We start from the raw sequence: 20,699 nt of genomic DNA, 5'->3' as shown, positions 1-20,699 counted from the left end.
CTATTAGGTGATCATTTGAGGATCTTTTCGGCATCACTTCTGGATGGTTTTCGGTATCCGTTCAGGATCCCGTCGAAATAATTGCGGGACTTTTTCGGGATCATTTGGGGGTCCCTTCCGGCAGCATTTCTGTATGGTTTTTGAGATTCGTCCGGCATCCCGTCGGGGTCATTTCGGGACTTTTACTCGACTAATACGGAATAATTTGCGGGCCCTTTCTGTATCATTTTCTGGATAGCTGTCTCGAACGGATCCCGCAGGGTCTTTTCAGAACTATTAGGAGATCAATTGAGGACCTTTCAGGCATAATTTCAGGATAGTTTTCGGGGGTCCCATCAGGTTCATTTCGGGACTTTTTCGGCAACATTTAAGATTGACTTTCAGATTCGTCCTTGATCCCGTCAGGGTAATTTCTGGACTTTTCCGAGACTATTTCGGGATCATTTTGGGACCTCCCAAGATCATTTCTGAATGGATTTCGGGATCTGTCCGGGATGCCGTCAGGGTCATTTTGGGACTATTAGGTGATCATTTGAGGACCTTTCCGGTATCACTTCTGGATGGCTTTCATTGCGGGACTTTTTCGGGATCATTTGGGGTCCCTCCCAAGATCATTTCTGGATGGATTTCGGGATCTGTCCGGGATTCCCGTCAGGGTCATTTAGGGGATGCGTTAGAGATCCCGTCAGGGTCATTTCGGGACTTCTTCGAGACTATATCGGGATCGTTTCTGGATGGTTTACGGGATCCGTCCAGGGCCCCTTAAGGGTAATTTCGGGACTATTAGGTGATAATTTGAGGACCTTTCCCGCATCACTTCGGAATCAATGCGGGACTTTGTCGGAATCATTTGGGATCCCTTCCGGCATTATTTCTGTATGGTTTTCGGGATTTTTCCGGGATCCCTTCGGGGTTATCTCGGGACCTTTTCGGGTCTAATATGGGATCGTTTGGGGATCCTCTAGGGGTTCTTTCGTGACTTTTTCTGTATTATTTCTAAATCATTTGGGGGACCCTTCCGGCATAAATTCTTGATGGTTTGCCCGATCCATCAGGGTCATTTCGGGACCATTTTGGGATCATTTGGGGACCGTTCCGAGATCATTTCTGGATCCGTCCGGGATGCCGTAGGAGGCATTTCGGGATTTTTTGTTACTTTTCCGGGATAGTTTTTGGACCCTTCCGGGATCATTTCTGGATCTGTGCGGGATCCCATTTGGGTAATTTCCGGACTATTTCGGGATCATTGTGGGACCCTTCCGGGTTCATTTCTCTATGGTTTTCGCGATCCGTCGTGGATCCCCTCGGAGCCATTTCGGAATTTTTTCTGGAGTATGTCGGGATAATTTAGGGACCCTTCCTTGATATTTTCTGAATGGTTTTTGAGATCCGCCCAGGAGCCCGTCATGGTCATTTCGGAACCTTTTCGGGATCATTTGGGGACCCTTCCGAGAACATTTCTGGATCCGTCCGGGATGCCGTAGGAGCCATTTCGGGGATTTTTTGTTACTTTTCCGGGATAGTTTTTGGACCCTTCCGGTATCATTTCTGGATCTGTGCGGGATCCCATCTGGGTCATTTCCGGACTATTTCGGGATCATTTTGGGATCCTTCCGGAATCATTTCTGTATGGTTTTCGCGATCTGTCGTGGATCCCCTCGGAGCCATTTCGGAACTTTTTCTGGAGTATATCGGGGTCATTTGGGGACTTTTTCGGGATCATTTGGGGGCTCTTCCGGCATCATTTCTGAGTGGTTTTTGGGGTCCGTCGGGATCACGTCGGGGTCATTTCGGGACTTTTTTTCGACTAATACGGGATCATTTGGGGACCCTTTCGACATCATTTCTGGATAGTTTGCGGGATCCGTCCGGGATCCGGACGGGGTCATTTCGGGACTATTTCGGGATCATTTGGGGTAACTACCGTCATCATTTCTGAATGGTTTTCGGTATCCGTCCGGGATCTCGTCGGGGTCATTTGGGGACCTTTTCGGGATCATTTGAGGGCTCTTCCGGCATCATTTCTGGATGGTTTTCGGGTTCCGTCCGGGATCCCATCAGGGGTAATTTCGGGACTATTAGGGGATCATCTGTGGACCTTTCCGGCATCATTTCTGGATAATTTTCGGGATCCGTCCGGGATGCCGACGAGGTCATTTCGGGACTATTTCGGGATCATTTGGGATACCTACCGGCATAATTTCTGGATGATTTTTGGGATTCGTCCAGGATCCCGTCGGGGTAATTTCGAGACTTTTTCTCGACTAATACGGGATCATTTGCGCGCCATTTCGGCATCATTTCCAAATATTTGTCGGATCGGTTCGGCATCCCGTCAGGGTATTTTCGGAACTATTACGAGATCATTTGAGGACCTTTCCGGCATCATTTCTGGATAATTTTCGGGATCATTTCGGGGTCCCGTCAGGGTCATTTCGGGACTTTTTCGGGATCAATTATGGATGGCTTTCAGGATTCCGTCCGGGAACCCGTCAGGGTAATTTCTGGACTTTTCCGAGGACTATTTCGGGATCATTTTGGGCCCTTCCCAAGATCATTTCTGGATGGATTTCGGGATTTGTCCGGTATGCCGTCAGGGTCATTTTGGGACTATTAGGTGATCATTTGAGGACCTTTCCGGCATCACTTCTGGATGGTTTTCGGTATCCGTTCAGGATCCCGTCGGAATAATTGCGGGAATTTTTCGGGATCATTTAGGGTCCCTTCCAGCATCATTTCTGGATGGTTTGTGGGATTCGTCCGGCATCCCGTCGGGGTCATTTCGGGTCCTTTTCTGGACTAATACGGGATTATTTGCGCGCCCTTTCGGCATCATTTCTAAATAGTTGTCGGGATCGGTTCGGCATCCCGTCAGGGTCTTTTCGGAACTATTTCGAGATCATTTGAGGACCTTTCCGGCTTCATTTCTGGATAGTTTTCGGAATCCTTTCGGGATCCCGTCAGGGTCATTTCGGGACTTTTTCGGGATCATTTAAGGATGGCTTTCAGGATTCGTCCGGAAACCCGTCAGGGTAATTTCTGGACTTTTCGAGACTATTTCGGGATCATTTTGGGCCCTTCCCAAGATCATTTCTGGATGGATTTCGGGATTTGTCCGAGATGCCGTCAGGGTCATTTTGGGACTATTAGGTGATCATTTGAGGACCTTTCCGGCATCACTTCTGGATGGTTTTCGGTATCCGTTCAGGATCCCGTCGGAATAATTGCGGGAATTTTTCGGGATCATTTAGGGTCCCTTCCAGCATCATTTCTGGATGGCTTGTGGGATTCGTCCGGCATCCCGTCGGGGTCATTTCGGGTCCCTTTTCTCGACTAATACGGGATTATTTGCGGGCCCTTTCGGCATCATTTCTAAATAGTTGTCGGGATCGGTTCGGCATCACGTCAGGGTATTTTCGGAACTATTACGAGATCATTTGGGGACCTTTCCGGCATCATTTGTGGATAATTTTCGGGATCATTTCGGGGTCCCGTCAGGGTCATTTCGGGACTTTTTCGGGATCAATTATGGATGGCTTTCAGGATTCGTCCGGGAACCCGTCAGGGTAATTTCTGGACTTTTCCGAGACTATTTCGGGATCATTTTTGGGCCCTTCCCAAGATCATTTCTGGATGGATTTCGGGATCAGTCCGGGATGCCGTCAGAGTTATTTTGGTATTAGGTGATCATTTGAGGACCTTTCCGGCATCACTTCTACATGGTTTTTCGGTATCCGTTCAGGATCCCGTCAGAATCATTGCAGGACTTTTTCGGGATCATTTCGGGTCCTTCCCGAGATCATTTCTGGATGGATTTCTGGATCTGTCCGTGATCCCCTCAGGGTCATTTAGGGATGCGTTCGAGATCCCGTCAGGGTCATTTCGGGACTTCTTCGGGACTATATCGGGATCATTTCTGGATGGTTTACGGGATCCGTCCAGGACCCCTTAAGGGTCATTTCGGGACTATTAGGTGATCATTTGAGGACCTTTCCGGCATCACTTCTGGATGATTTTTCGGTATCCGTTCGGGATCCCGTCAGAATCAATGCGGGGAGTTTTTCGGAACCATTGGGATCCCTTCCGGCATCATTTCTGGATGGTTTTCGGGATTTGTCCGGCATCCCGTCGAGGTTATTTCGGGACCTTTTCGGGGCTAATACGGGATCATTTGGGGATCCTCCAGGGGTCGTTTCGTGACCTTTTCTGTATAATTCCGGGATCATTTGGGGGACCCTGCCGGCATAATTTCTTGATGGTTTGGATCCATCAGGGTCATTTCGGGACCATTTTGGGATCATTTGGGGACCCTTCCGAGATCATTTCTGGATCCGTCCGGGATGCCGTAGGAGCCATTTCGGGATTTTTTGTTACTTTTCCGGGATAGTTGTTGGACCATTCCGGGATCATTTCTGGATCTGTGCGGGATCCCATCTGGGTCATTTCTGGATGGTTTTTGAGATCCGCTCGGGAGCCCGTCAGGGTCATTTCGGAACCTTTTCGGGATCATTTTGGAACACCTTCAGGGATCATTTCTGTGCGGTTCTCTGGATACGTCTAGGATCGTGTCGTTGTCATTTCGGGTTTTTGGGACTATTCCGGGAACTTTTGGAGGACCCTTTCGGGGCATTTCTGGATGGTTTTCGGGATCCATCCACGATAGGGATAGCTTTTTCTGGATAATTTTGGGATAATTTGGGATCCTATGATCAGGGGATTTGGGGATCATTTCTGGATGGTTTACGGGATCCGTCCAGGACCCCTTAAGGGTCATTTCGGGACTATTAGGTGATCATTTGAGGACCTTTCCGGCATCACTTCTGGATGATTTTCGGTATCCGTTCGGGATCCCGTCGAAATCAATGAGGGACTTTTTTCGGAATCATTTGGGATCCCTTCCGGCATCATTTCTGGGATTTCGGGATTTCGGGATTTGTCCGGGATCCCGTCGGGGTTATTTCGGGACCTTTTCGGGGCTAATACGGGATCATTTGGGGATCCTCTAGGGGTAGTTTCGTGCCTTTTCTGTATTATTTCGGGATCATTTGGGGGACTCTTCCGGCATAATTTCTTGATGGTTTGCCGGATCAATCAGGGTCATTTCGATACAATTTTTGGATCATTTGGGGACCCTTCCGAGATCATTTCTGGATCCGTCCGGGATGCCGTAGGAGCCATTTCGGGGTTTTTTGTTACTTTTCCGGGATATTTTTTGGACCATTCCGGGATCATTTCTGGATCTGTGCGGGATCCCATCTGGGTCATTTCCGGACTATTTCGGGATCATTTTGGGATCCTTCCGGAATCATTTCTGTATGGTTATCGCGATCCGTCGTGGATCCCCTCGGAGCCATTTCGGAACTTTTTCTGGAGTATGTCGGGATAATTTAAGGACCCTTCCTAGATATTTTCTGGATGGTTTTTGAGATCCGCCCCGGGAGCCCGTCAGGGTCATTTCGGAACCTTTTCGGGATCATTTTGGAACACCATCAGGGATATTTTCTGTGTGGTTCTCTGGATACGTCTAGGATCGTGTCGTTGTCATTTAGGTTTTTTTTGGGACTATTCCGGGAACTTTTGGAGACCCTTTCGGGGCATTTCTGGATGGTTTTCGGGATCCATCCACGATAGCGTGGGGGTCAATTCGTAGCTTTTTCTGGATAATTTTGGGATCATTTGGGATCCTATCAGGTTATCAGCTCATTTAGTTCTTTTTTTTTTTACTCAATTACAAAAATAAAATGCATTAGACAGAAAACAAAATTTTAAACAGATAACTTGATAAGCAGGCTAACGCGAATAGCCCATATATTTAAATTTCTCCTTGCGGACGGGCGCGCGGGTAAAGGCTAGTTTTTTATAAATACGAGTTCTCCGACCTCAGAAGACGACATACAACCCTGTACAATGACTCCACCGCCACTGAGTTAAACGACTTTCATTTGCTCAAGAGAGTATATGCAAGAAAGTTGAGATTTGGGACAAGGTGATATTTTCCGATGAGAGTAAGTTCTGTGTTTACCGATCAGATGGGCGTACTTTGGTTTGGAGAAGGAAGAATATCGCATTACATGCAAAGAATATTCTAACTACGGTTAAACACGTGAATTGCCTAAAAAACATGCATTTATTATAAAATATTGAAAACTATCCCATACTACGCCATTAAACTATACTACAATTAAACTAAAATGGTCAATGCGCGAGTCAGTCTGAATTTGCTCGAACAGTAACAACATGAAATCGTTGATAGCTTTGTCCCTCCTACTATGCATCGCCTCGGCATTTGAAATTCGGGGGCCCTAGAACTACAGAACGTGAACACTTGGGGTCTACGGTGCAAAAGGTAGTTGCAAGTCCACGTATAAAATAGGGTAAAACAGCTGCTGCTAATCAATTTCCTTATCAAGCTGGGTTATCGGTAGTTGATGGTGAAATTTCTCACTTTTGTGGTGGACCTCTAATAAACAATGAATGGGTGCTGACGGCTGCTCATTGTACTTTAACGTAAGTTTTGAATTATATATACTGTATGTTTTAGAGTGTGAGACAATTGGCGAAAAGAAAAATTGATAAGCTAATCTCCCAATAACGTACTGTCTATACGCAATCAGATCTTTTCAATCGTTTCAATTTCAGTGCTATGAGTGTGACCGTATACTTGGGCAACATCAATATCGAAGATCCCATTGTACATCTGGAGGTGGACAATTGTGACATTAAATGTCACCCCGAATTCGATCATTAATTGTATCTAAAATGATATAGCTTTGATCAAAATTCCAGCTGTCACATATTCAGCAGCCATTCACACCCGGTGTCCCTACCAAAATGTGCTTCATACTATCCTTACGTTGATAAAATCATACTTACGTTGATACAAAAGTAGTTGTTTCTGGATGGGGTAAAACCTCTGATGCATCCACATCGTGTTCACCTGTTTTACAGGTCGCCAATTTTTAAGTGATCTCGAACCAAGTATGTGCTATCTTGATGCTTATTAGTAATCTACCAATTGTGTAAATGGTGGATTTTTTAAAACTTGTCAAATGATTTCTTGATAAATATAAAAACATAAACATAAACACGGCATTGTTAGACAAATATATGTTTATGTTTATGTCAGGAAATCATTTGACAAGTTTAAAAATCAAACATTTACACAATTGGTAGATTGCCAAAAAGCATCAAGATAGCACCAATTATAGAAAGAGTTACTGTCTCGTACATTTAATTGAATTAATTGTTTTTTTCATATAAAGTATGAATAATACCATTATAATATAAAACGTTCTAATCGACGTCCGCATTATATTGATGCCAAGGTATTTTAGAAGCTAAGTACTAAGTACTTAAATTTCGGTTATGCCGAGAAGCTAGATATATATGCAAGGGTGCTGTGATGACTCAACCCTGTCAAATTAATTATTTTTTATAATTATAAACACAAGCAAGTATTGTTTTCAAGCGTAAGCCCCGTATTGGTTTGAATCCAATCCAAGTAGGAAGTGACCCGAGTATGTACAACTGTTGCATCAGTTTCACATCCTTTGTTTGAAAAAAAAGATATAATACCAATTTGAAGCTTTGAATTTGCCAACACCGATGTGCCACCAGAATCACCAACACAAACCCCAATACGATTGACAATGGAAATACACATTTTTCCGGCTTTGGTCTTTAAACCATATTTTCTAGCACATAATTGGTTCGAGATTACATTACAATTGGAGAACTGTAAAAAGGGTGAAAACGATGTGGATGCATCAGAGGTTTTACCCCATCCAGAAGCCACTACTTTTTATCAAAGTAAGTGGGATAGCACGAAGCACATTTTGGTTGCGACACCCGGTGAATGGTAGCTGAATATGTGACAGCTGGAATTTTGATCAAAGCTATATCATTTAGAAACAATTCATGATCGAATTCGGGGTGAGATTTAATGTCACAATTGTTCACCTCCAGATGTACAATGGGATCTACGATATTGATGCTGCCCAAGTATACGGTCACACTAATAGCACTGAAATTGAAACGATTGAAAAGATCTGATTGCGTATAGACAGTACGTTATTGGGTGATTAACCTATCAATTTTTCTTTTCGCCAATTGTCTCACACCCTAAAACCTACAGTATATATAATTCAAAACTTACGTTAAAGTACGATGAACAGCCGTCAGCACCATTCATTGTTTATTAGAGGTCCACCACAAAAGTGAGAAATTTCACCATCAAATACCGACAAACCAGCTTGATAAGGAAATTGATTAGCAGCAGCTGTTTCACCATTTGTTATACGTGGACTTGCAACTACCTTTTGCACCATAGACCCCAAGCGTTCACGCTCTTTAGTTCTAGGTCCCCGAATTTCAAATGCCGTGGCGATGCATAGTAAGAGCGACCAAGCTATCAACGATTTCATGTTGCTGCTGTTCGAGCAAATTCAGACTGACTCGCACATTGACTATTGCGGTTTATTTGTAGTATAGTTTAATGGCGTACTATGGGATAGTTTTCAATATTTTGTCATAAATGCATGTTTTTAGGAAATTCACGGTATATGGGTATTTGGCCGAGCAACAAGCGAGAATTTTATTTTCTACCGATTACAGATACTTCGGATAGATTTTATCCTTTCACCTTAACTCCAAGGTTTCAATCGGCCATGAAAGAACAGAACAGTTATAGTAAGAGCAAGAGATAAGTTACAAAGAAAGAGAAGAGACAGATTGAGGGAAGGCCAAGAAAGAAGAGAGCGGTGAGAGTAAGAGCAGGAATTAAGCTTCATAAAAAATGTAGAGACAGATTGAGGGAAATAGGAAAAAGGAAATATATCTATACGCAATAAAGGTGGATCAGGGATGACTCTAGAATGCGTTTGTACAATATGGGTGTGAAACGAAAGGTGTTAATTAGCATTTTAAAAGGGAGTGGGCCTTTGTTCTATGGGTGGACGCCTTTTCGAGATATCGCCATAACGGTGGACCAAGGGTGACTCTAGAATTTGTTTGTACGATATGAGTATCAAATGAAAGGTGTTAGTGAGTATTTTAAAGGGGAGTGGGCCTTAGTTCTATGGGTGGACGCGTTTTCGAGATATCGCCATAAAGGTGGACCATTGGTAACTCTATAATGTTTTTGTACGATATGGGTTTCAAATTAAAGGTATTAATGAGTGTTTTAAAAGGGAGTGGTGGTAGCTGTATATGTGAAGGCGTTTTCGAGATATCGACCAAAATGTGGACCAGGGTGACCCAGAACATCATCAGTCTGCAGAACTTTTCATTTTCTTCTACTTAATATGGTAGTTGTCACACCCATTTTACAAAGTTTTTTTTTCAAAGTTATATTTTGCGTCAATAAACCAATACAATTACCATGTTTCATCCCTTTTTTGTATTTGGTATAGAATTATGGCATTTTTTTCATTTTACGTAATTTTCGATATCGAAAAAGTGGGCGTGGTCATTGTTGGATTTCGGCCATTTTTTTACCAATACAAAGTGAGTTCAGATAAGTACGTGAAATGAGTTTCGTAAAGATATATATATTTTTGCTCAGGTTATCGTGTTAACGGCCGAGCGGAAGGACAGACGGTCGACTGTGTATAAAAACTGAGCGTGGCTTCAACCGATTTCGCCCTTTTTCACAGAAACCAGTTACCGCCCTAGAATCTAAGCCCCTACCAAATTTCACAATGATTGGTAAATGTTTGTTCGACTTATGGCATTAAAAGTATCCTAGAGAAATTAAATGAAAAAGGGCGGAGCTACGCCCATTTTGAAATTTTCTTTTATTTTTTTATTTTGTTACACCATATCATAACTGGAGTTGAATGTTGACATACTTTACTTATATACTGTAAAGATATTAAATTTTTTGTTAAAATTTTACTTAAAAAAAATTTTTTTAAGTGGGCGTGTTCGTTCTCTGATTTTGCTAATTTTTATTAAGCATACATATAGTAATAGGGGTAACGTTCCTGTCAAATTTCATTATGATATCTTCAACAACTGTCAAATTACAGCTTGCAAAACTTTTAAATTACCTTCTTTTAAAATTAGGCGATGCCACGCCCATTGTCCAAAATTTTATTAATTTTCTATTCTGTGTCATAAGTTCAACTCATCTACCAAGTTTCATCTCTTTATCCGTCTTTGGTAATGAATTATCGGACTTTTTCGATTTCTCGAAATTTTCGATATCGAAAAAGTGGGCGTGGTTTTAGTCCGATATTGTTCTTTTTAAATAGCGATCTGGGATGAGTGCCCAGGAACCTACATAACAAATTTTATCAAGATACCTCAAAATTTACTCAAGTTAACGGACGGACGGACGGACATGACTCAATCAATTTTTTTTTGATACTGATGATTTTGATATATGGAAGTCTATATCTATTTCGATTAATTTATACCTGTACAACCAACCGTTATCCAATCAAAGTTAATATACTCTGTGAGGTCTGCTCAACCGAGTATAAAAGTACATATTAATTAATTAGTTTATGTATATAATTTCAAAATTTTATTTTCAAACATTAAGCCCTATATTTTCCTTAATCCAATCTATGCTTACAGCCTCGAAAAGATATTAAAGAAGCTCGATTACACGCAAAAAAAATGTTGCTTGCTCCAATAATAATTTCTTCTACGCTCAGCATCTAAACAAGCAGGAAAAGCGGGCACTGAAAGATGGGCCTCAAAATTCCTAATATCATGTGCAAATCCTGTGACGTTAGACTCAGAAAGTTGCTCATTTATCTAAGTAGACAAGACTTATGGCTCACGATTGACATATTAAGCATATAAGTTAGGCCTAGTCAGTAACGGAAGGGGGTAGGAAGGAGGTTTTCCGTTCGGTCGTCAAACAAATTCTGGTAACACTATGGACACTTTCAATCTATGAGAGGTCTTTATTGACCGGCCAGCTTGAACTAACCTAACCAGCGTCTAAGCCAGAACGTAAGTTGTTGCTGCTGGATTGTTTGTGTGTCCACTTAGGGATTTTTTTGTTCTTCTTCTTTCGAACTTAGGGACTGAATAGGTCTCAAATGGTAAAGCTAAAGTCGGTATTTCAAATTCCAAAACATTTCGGTATTAAGAAGTCAAATGTTTTCAGGTATGGCGAAGGTTTTACCACATTAAATGTATATGTGTGCTCATCACATCTCAAAAAGTTAGAGCTATCAGAAGCTACCATTATGGAGACCAAATTTTTATACTCTGGAAGCTTTCCTCAACTGAGTATAAATGTAATCAAAATAGGATATTCAGAACCCTGTAGCCCTGCAGATCTGCCGTTAGGCATGAGAATTCTGATATCCGATATAGCAGGGCAATCCCAGTCTATACATATTATATGCCTTTCTACATTGGCCTGTTATTGGAGGTGGCGTTCAGCCAACGTATCAAACTAAAGACCTTGAGAAATATCACACCCATACGCTTACAACAAGGGCATCCAGCCGCACACCTGCGGACTTTAGAGTACAATTTTTCGCACTGTGCCGCAGAGTGCAGACTTTATGGTATACTATTTCTCAATATCCCCAACATTGTAAACTAAATGCCTTGAGAAAACTCCCCCGAAAGACATGCTAAGTGCCATGGTAAAAAGAGCATCATAAAATGCTGGTCTTGTTGCGTATCTGGTGTTCAAACGACTTGGAAATGTTTTTGCTTTGTGAAACATGTGAAAATATACGTATTTCTTTTGAAAAATTTTGTATGTCTATAAAATTTATAAAAAGTTCAAACTGGTGACGTGGTCTTTCTTTATATTTCTTTCTATATTAATAAAAAAAGTAAGGGCGGGACTGTCTTCGGCTGAGCCATAACTTTAATGAATGGATCTGAACAATATTGTATTGAATTTTAAAAAAACTCACAAAATCTGAATAATCAGTTGTATGGGATATATACTATATATACGACCGATATTAACAATGTATGCCTTGTTCTAGACATCCAGAGATATTTCAAGCTTCTAGGTCTTAAAATGAGGAAGGAATTACATTAAACCTCCTATCTGAACAATAGGTTTTATTGTATATATGTATAATATTGTAACGAATTTTGGGGGATTGCGCTTACTTGAAACCTTCCACTAACGTTCGAATCGCTAGATTGATGAATAAGTCACTCCAATATTCAGTATTGCAAACTGGTCTTTATTTAGATTACTTTGGGGCAGTACTTCACAATTATACTTTACAACCAATAGCGTGTTTAAATCAAAACTGATTCGTCATTCCTCAGCTTGCGCTGCTTTTATACTCTCTGTTGCCTAATCCGCAAATTTCTACTAAGGTCTAGACGTTTCGCCTTCTAGAACTGCTGTATCTCCTGCTTGGTAATTGCGCTATATGCGCGTGTATGGGTGAGTAACAACTTCGGCTGATGACTACATGTGTGTGTTTGAGCTATCTCTTCGTCGCCTTCTACATAAGTATTGCTAGCTTTAATGTGTACATGTACATAAGAGTGGCAGCTTCATGTTTTTGTTGTTGCGTGATTATTTACTAACAGCCTAGTGATGTCTACATTCGCCACAATATGTATACGATCGATATAACGCATGCTGTATTTGTGAGCATCTGGGAAAATTTGAAGCGTTTAGCACTTGAAATGAACAATCGGTTGTATCAGATATATATTATATGTATGACCGATCTAACATATTTTTTAAAAAGACAATGTATGCTTTATATGTAAACATTCCGTGAAGCTTCAGTCTTCTAGCAGATAAAAAGAAAAAGAAATAATAAAAACCCTATTATTTGAAAAATCGGGTGTATGGGCGATATATGCTATAGTGGTCCGATCTGGTGAGTTCCGACAAATGATTAATTGGGCACGAATTTTACCAGCTCACCAAATTTCATCGAGATATCTCAAAAATTGAGGGACTAGTTTGCGTTCAAACAGACAGACAGACGGACAAACAGACGGATATCGCTAAATGAACTCAGCTCGCCATCCTGATCATTTCGGTATACTTATTGATGGGTCTATCACGTCTTTTCTAAGGACTTACAATTTTGAGATTCGTGACAAACTAAATATACCAATTCATTTTCATGAAAGGTATTAAAACGTGAAAGAAAGCTGAGACAGTGTAGATTCAAATATAAGATTTATAAGATCTTAACTCATGAAACTTGCAATGTAGACAAAATTTTAACAATTAATAACAGTCACTAGAACTCGGGAAAATATTTATTTAAGCACAGCTGAAAATTAGACAATGGTATCTTGTACAAATTTGCCTTAAACAAATAATAAAATTTATGAAAGTGTTATTTTTTCAATTCTGCGACAAAGTTTTAAGGTCTTTTATCAAAATGTATTTTCATAACATATACATGTATATACGCACAAAAAATTAAGTGCAGTGTTAAAACTTTTCGGATTAATATCAGCACTTATTTGTATTCATTATAATGAGTAGGTGTAGATGTGGGCAGCAAGTCGCAGTGGTGTGGTGGTAGCGTTATACGCCTTTCACACCGAACATCCTAAGTTCAAATCCCGGCCGAATCAACTTAAAGCTTTCATGAAATGACATCTAAGTTGATTTGGCCATGCCCGTCTGTCTGTTTGAACGCAAACTTATCCCTCAATTTTTGAGATATCTTGATGAAATTTGGTAAGCGGGTATATATTTACTTCCGATTAGACATTTGTCGGAACCGACCGAATCGGACCATTGTAGCATATATCTTCCATATGACCGATTTTTCAGAAAAGAGGTTTTTTGTAATATCTTCCTGAATTTATCAGACAGAAGCTCAAAATTTACTAGTTGCTTTTATATATGGGACATATTATTTTCTGAAAAAATCTTAGAGACCGGTCGTATATATAGTATACATATATCCAATACAACTGATTGTTCAAATGGGAAGCTTGTAGCTGTTTGAGTGGGGCAGAAATTGCGAAAAGCAAATACTTACGTATGCTTCATATATTGTACAGATAAGTGATTCATGGTCATAGCTATCGTATGTACACAACAAAAAAACATAGATTAGCAATTTTTATACTCAGCTGAGCAGAGCTCACAGAGTATATTAATTTTGTTCGCATAACGGTAATCCGTAACGGCATAGGCTCTATATATCAACATGATCTGGGCGAAAAAAGAAATTTATTTAGCCATGTCCGTCCATCCTTCCGTCCGTCCGTAAACACGATAACTTAAGTAAATTTTGAGGTATCTTGATGAAATTTGGTATGTAGATTCCTGGGCACTGATCTCAGATCGCTATTTAAAATGAACGAAATCGGACTATAACCGCGCCCACTATTTCGATATCGAAAATTTTGAAAAACCGAAAAAGTGCGATAATTCATTACCGAAGACGGATAAAGCGATGGAGCTTGGTAGTTGGGTTGACCTTATGACGCAGAATAGTATATTAATACAATTTTAGACATTTTGGCGTGGCACCGCCCACTTTTAAAAGAAGGTAATTTAAAAGTTTTGCAAGCTGTAATTTGGCAGTCGTTGAAGATGTCATGATGAAATTTGGCAGGAACGTTACTCGTATCTCTCTATATATGCTAAATAAAATTAGCAAAATTGGATGACGAATACGCCCGCCTTAAAAAAAAAAAATTTTAAAGTCAAATTTTAACAAAAACCGGAATATCTTTACAGTATATAAGTAAATTATGTCAACATTCAACTCCAGTAATGATATGGTGCAACAAAATCAAAAAATTATTGTTTTTGTTTTTATCGGCCTATTGATAAATGATTCAAGGTTCGATTCGAACTCAAGGCCAGAACAATAATTTTCTCTAATGATATTTATTGTTATTTTTTATTTTTTTTTATTTTTCTAAATTTGAAAAATTGTATTTTGGCTTTGGAGCAGTAAGTCGAAAATTTTTAGACAACCTGCCAGCTGCGCAGATAGATCCATTTCGAAGGGTTTGTCTGAAAAATTTTCTACTAACTATTTCAAAAACAAAATACAAGTTTTCAAATTTAGAAAAATTAAAAAATAACAATAATTATCATTAGAAAAAATTATTGTTCTGATCTTGAGCTCGAATCGAACCTTGAATCATGTAAAAATATAAAAGAAAATTTTAAAATGGGCGTGGCTCCGCCCTTTTTCATTTAATTAGTCTAGAATACTTTTAATGCCAAAGGTTGAACAAAAATTTATCAATTCTTGTGAAATATTGTAAGGGCATAGCTTCTATGCCGGAAACTGTTGTCTGTGAAAATGGGCGAAATCGGTTGAAGCCGCGCCCAGTTTTTATACACAGTCGACCGTCTGTCCTTCCTCTTGGTCGTTAACATGATAACTTGAGGAAAATCGATATATCTTTACTAAACGTAGTTCACGTACTTATCTGAACTCACTACATCTTGGTATTACAAATGGGCGAAATCCGACTATGACCACGCCCACTTCTTCGATATCGACAATTTCGAAAAATGAAAAAATGCCATAATTCTAAAACAAATACTAAAAAAGGGATGAAACATGGTGATTGGATTGGTTTTTTGATTCAAAATTTTACTTTAGAAAAAACTTTGTAGAATGGGTGTGACACCTACCATATTAAGTAGAAGAAAATTAAAAAGTTTTGCAGGGCGAAATCAAAAGCCCTTGGAATCATGGCAGGAATACTGTTCGTGGTATTACATATATAAATAAATTAGCGGTACCCGACAGATGACGTTCTGGGTCACCCTGGTCCACATTTTGTGCGATATCTCGAAAACGCCTTCACATATACAACTTAGGGCCACTCCCTTGTAAAACCCTCGTGTAATACCTTTAATTTGATACCCATATAGTAAAAACACATTCTAGGATCACCGCTGGTCCACCTTTATGGCGATATCACGAAAAGGCGTCTAGCTATGGAACTAGGGCCCAAACCCTTTTAAAATACTCATTATCTCCTTTCATTTGATACCCATATCGTACAATCACATTATAGAGTCACCCCTGTTCCACCTTTATGGCGATATCTTGAAAAGGCGTCCAGCTATAGAACTAAGTCCCACTCCCTTCTAACATACTCATTAACACCCTTCGTTTGATTCGCATATCGTACAAACACATTCTAGAGTCTCGAAAAGGCGTCCACCTATAGAACTAAGGCCCACTCCCTTTTAAAATACTCATTAAAACCTTTCATTTGATACTCATATCGTACATACATATTCTAGAGTCACCCCTGGTCCACTTTTAAGGCGATATCTCGAAAAGGCACACACCTATAGAAATAAGGCCCGCTGCCTTTTAAAATACTCATTAACACCTTTCGTTTGATACCCATATCATCCAACGCATTCTAGAGTAACCCTTGGTCCAGCTTTATGGCGATATCCCGAAATGGCGTCCACCTATAGAACAATGGCCCACTCTCTTTTAAAATACTCTTTAATACTTTCCATTTGATACCCATGTTATACAAACACATTCCAGGGTTACCCTAGGCTCATTTTCCTGCATGGTGATTTTCCCTTATTTTGTCTCCAAAGCTCTTAGCTGAGTATGTAATGTTCGGTTACACCCGAACTTAGCTTTCCTTACTTGTTTTATTTTATATTTATCGAAAATGACGCTTACGTACATCTCATCTCTATATATTACACATTTTATTCAACTGATTATTCGGATATAACGAATGAGATAAAATCATTACTCCATTCATACATCTTATCAAGGCACAGCCGAAGACGGTCCCGTCCTCACTTGTTACTATTTAGATTCAACTTATTGATCTGTCATAGGCAAATAGCAAGCCGTTGTTGTGTGATGGTAGCATGATGAGCCTTTCACACCGGACGTAGAGGGTTCAGAACCCGCCAGACGTAACTCTAGTCTATCTGCATTACTTTTAAGAAGTGTTTACTTACCACTTATTCTCCCTATCAATCTCTCCCCTTTTCATTATACATTTATTCACTCCCCTTTATGCGTCTCTTTCTCCCTCTCCATCTTTTCCATCGCCTCTTTTATATCAAGCTCCCTTTCCTTCTCCCTCTCCCGATCTATCTATACCTGTCTCTTTGTTTTCGTCTGATTCTATTATTTTCACAGCTTTTTCTCCTTCCCTCATTTTTCTTCTCTCTAGTTCTTTTAATCCTTCGCCATGCCTTATTCCCACTTCCAGTCTCAGTTGTTGTTGTTGTTGTTGTTGTTGTTGTAGCAATGCTCGCCCCACCTAATAGCCGCGACCGATCACAAATTGTCCTCAATATCCTCTAACGGGAGTCAAAGGAAACTTGCCGTTTCAACAGGGGTGGACCATAAGGAAAGGGGTGTTAGAGGCGTTGGTTCCACATTTCCAGTCCCAGTGCCAGAGGGTTGTATGTACATATTCTTGAATGTCGTTTCATAAAAAAAAACAAGTAAGGAAGGCTAAGTTCGGGTGTAACCGAACATTACATACTAGGCTGAGAGCTTTGGAGACAAAATTTTCTTTTTCATGGATACATACAAATGGTAATACTAAAAAGTGGGCGACTTGCCTTTGCTATCTTTCGTCAGCTATCAATTCGTTTTATCTGCATTTCTTTATCGTTTTTTTTTTAAATCATCCCTGAAATATTTTCGAAGCGCTCTTAATTATTTTCTTTATTCTTAATTAATTTCGTTCATTCTAAATAGCGATCTGAGATGAGTACCCAGAAACTTACATACCAAATTTCATTAAGATACCTCAAAATTTACTCAAGTTATCGTGTTGACGGACAGACGGACGGACGGACATGGCTTAATGAATTTCTTTTTCACCCTGATAATTTTAATATATGGATGTCTAAATGTATCTCGATTAGTTTATACCGTTACGGAATACCGTTATGCGAAGAAAAATAATATACACTGTGAGCTCTGCTCATCTGAGTATAATTATAGCTACACTCGTTTCGTAGATGGTTTATAAGTGGTTTTTAATTCCATATCACATACGTTTGGCAAATATCGACCAAATTGGTGACCAAGGGTGACGTTTTTTGGAACGATTTTCCTTCATCCTTTGTCAAATAAGGGAAAACCACCATGTAGGAAAATGAACCCAGGGTAACCGTGGAATGTGTTTGTATGACATGGGTTTCAAATGGAAAGTATTAATGATTATTTTAAAAGGGAGTGGCCTTTAGTTCTATAGGCGGACGCCTTTTCGAGATATCGCCATAAAGGTGGACCAGGGGTGATTCTAGAATTTGTTTGTACGATATGGGTATCAAATGAAAGGTGTTAATGAGTATTCGAGAATGTCTTTGTACGATATGGGAATCAAATGAAAGCTGTTAATGAGTATTTTAAAAGGGAGTGGGCCTTAGTTCTATTGGTGGACGCCTTTTCGAGATATCACCATAAAGGTGGACCAGGGGTGACTCTAGAATGTTTTTGTACGATATGGGTATCAACTGAAAGTTGATAATGGATATTTTAACAGGGAGCCTTAATTCTATAGGTGGAGGCCTTTTCGAGATATCGCCATAAAGGTGGACCAGGTGTGATTCTAGAATTTGTTTGTACGATATGGGTATCAAATGAAAGGTGTTAATGAGTATTCGAGAATGTGTTTGTATGATATGGGAATCAAATCAAAGGTGTTAAAGAGTATTTTAAAAGGGCATGGGCCTCAGTTCTATAGGTGGACGCCTTTTCGAGATATGGTCATAAAGGTGGGCCACGAATTTATTTTATATGTAATACCCCAAACAGTATTCCTGGCATGATCCCAAGGGCTTTTGATTTCGCCCTGCAGAACTTTTTTATTTTCCTCTACTTAATATGGTAGGTGTCACACCCATTTTACAAAGTTTTTTCTAAAGTTATATTTTGTGTCAATAAACCAATCCAATTACCATGTTTCATCCCTTTTTTCATATTTGGTATAGAATTATGGCATTTTTGTCATTTTTCGTAATTTTCGGTATCGAAAAAGTGGGCGTGGTCATAGTCGGATTTCGGCCATTTTTTATACCAAGATAAAATGTGTTCAGATAAGTACGTGGACTACGTTTAGTAAAGATATATCGATTTTTGCTCAAGTTATCATGTTAACGGCTGAGCGGACAGACGGTCGACTGTGTATAAAAACTGGGCGTGGCTTCCACCGATTTCGCCCATTTTCACAGAAAACAGCTATTACCATAAAATTTACGCCCCTACCAAATTTCACAAGGATTGGCATTAAAAGTATCCTAGACAAATTAAATGAAAAAGGGTGGAGCGAGGCCTATTTTGAAATTTTCTTTTATTTTTGTATTTTGTTGCACTATATCATTACTGGAGTTGAATTTTAACATAATTTACTTATATACTGTAAAGATATTCAATTTTTTATTAAAATTTGACTTTTTTAATTTTTTTTAAAAAGGGGGTGTGTTCGCCATCCGATTTTGCAGTAATAGGAGTAACGTTCCTTCCAAATTTCATCATGATATCTCCAAACAATGCCCAATTACAGCTTGCAAAACTTTTAAATTACCTTCTATAAAAAGTGGGCGGTGCCACGCCCATTATCAAAAATTTTACTAATTTTCTGTTCTGCGTCACAAGGTCAACCCATCTACCAAGTTTTATCGCTTTAGCGGTCTTTGGTAATGAATTATCGCACTTTATCGGTTTTTCGAAATTTTCAATATCGTGGTTATAGTCCGATTTCGTTCATTTTAAATAGCGATCTGAGATGAGTGTCCAGGAACTTACATACCAAATTTCATTAAGATACCTCAAAATTTACTCAAGTTATCGTGTTCACGGACAGACGGACGAACTGACGGACGGACATGGCTAAATGTATTTCTTTTTTCGCCCAGATCATTTTGATATAGAGAAGTCTATATCTATCTGGATTAATTTATGCCTTACGGATTGCCGTTATGCGAACAAAATTAATATACTCTGTGAGCTCTGCTCAGCTGAGTATAAAAATAGGTAGGTACTTTGTGTGAGTATGCAAAGTTTTACGTTTTTTGTGGTCTGCATGTAAAAACTATGACCACGAATCACTTATTTAAACAACACATGACGTAAGCGCAGGTATTTGATGAAATTTGAAGCTTCTAGCCGTAAAAAAGGGGGCAGAAATGGCAGTTTATATTGGGTATATACTATAGACACCACAGATCTATACAATTTTTTTCAGACAATATTTAATGCTCTATACGTAAGCATTCTATGAAACTTGAGGCTTCTAGCTGTTAAAAAGGGGCAGTAGTTACGAAAAGCGTCTTATCTGATCAATCGGTTGTGGGGAATATATGCTATATATACGACCGATCTCATCAATTTTTTCAGACAATAATATGTGCAATATACGAAAGCATGTGGTGAAGTTGAAGTTCCAATCTGATAAATTGGGGAAGATATGAAAAATCCTCTTTTCTGAAAAATTCGGTTATATGGGGGAAATATGCTATAGTGGTTCTTTCCGGCCGGTTCCGAAAAATGTTTAACCGGACACCTAAATATACCCGTGCACCAAATTTTATCGAGATATCTCAAAAATTGAGGGACTAGTTTGCATACAAGCAGACAGACGGACAGACGGACATGGCTAAATCAACTCAGCTCTTCTTCCTGATTATTTCGGTACACTTAATGGTGGGTCTATCTATTTTCCTTTAAGGACTTACAATTTTGAGATTCGTGACGAAGGTTATATACCATTTCATTTTCATGAAATGTATAATTATGCGAAAT

General features: G+C 39.6%; 1 protein-coding gene and 1 pseudogene across 4 annotated transcripts in view; one reads left to right on the top strand and one right to left on the bottom strand.

The window, feature by feature from the left end:
* Nucleotides 1-13,524, top strand: part of LOC137254317 (mitochondrial uncoupling protein 4 pseudogene) — a 49,007-nt pseudogene extending 35,483 nt beyond the window's left edge.
* LOC137254460 (uncharacterized) overlaps nt 1-20,699 on the bottom strand; it is a 473,400-nt gene that overhangs the window by 155,650 nt on the left and 297,051 nt on the right. The gene's annotated exons all lie outside the window — the stretch shown is intronic.

The sequence above is a fragment of the Eurosta solidaginis genome, chromosome 5 (assembly GCF_040869045.1).
Source record: "Eurosta solidaginis isolate ZX-2024a chromosome 5, ASM4086904v1, whole genome shotgun sequence".
Taxonomy (NCBI): Eukaryota; Metazoa; Arthropoda; class Insecta; order Diptera; family Tephritidae; genus Eurosta; species Eurosta solidaginis.
Note: the sequence above shows the minus strand (reverse complement) of the source record. Positions and strands in the feature narration are given on the sequence as shown.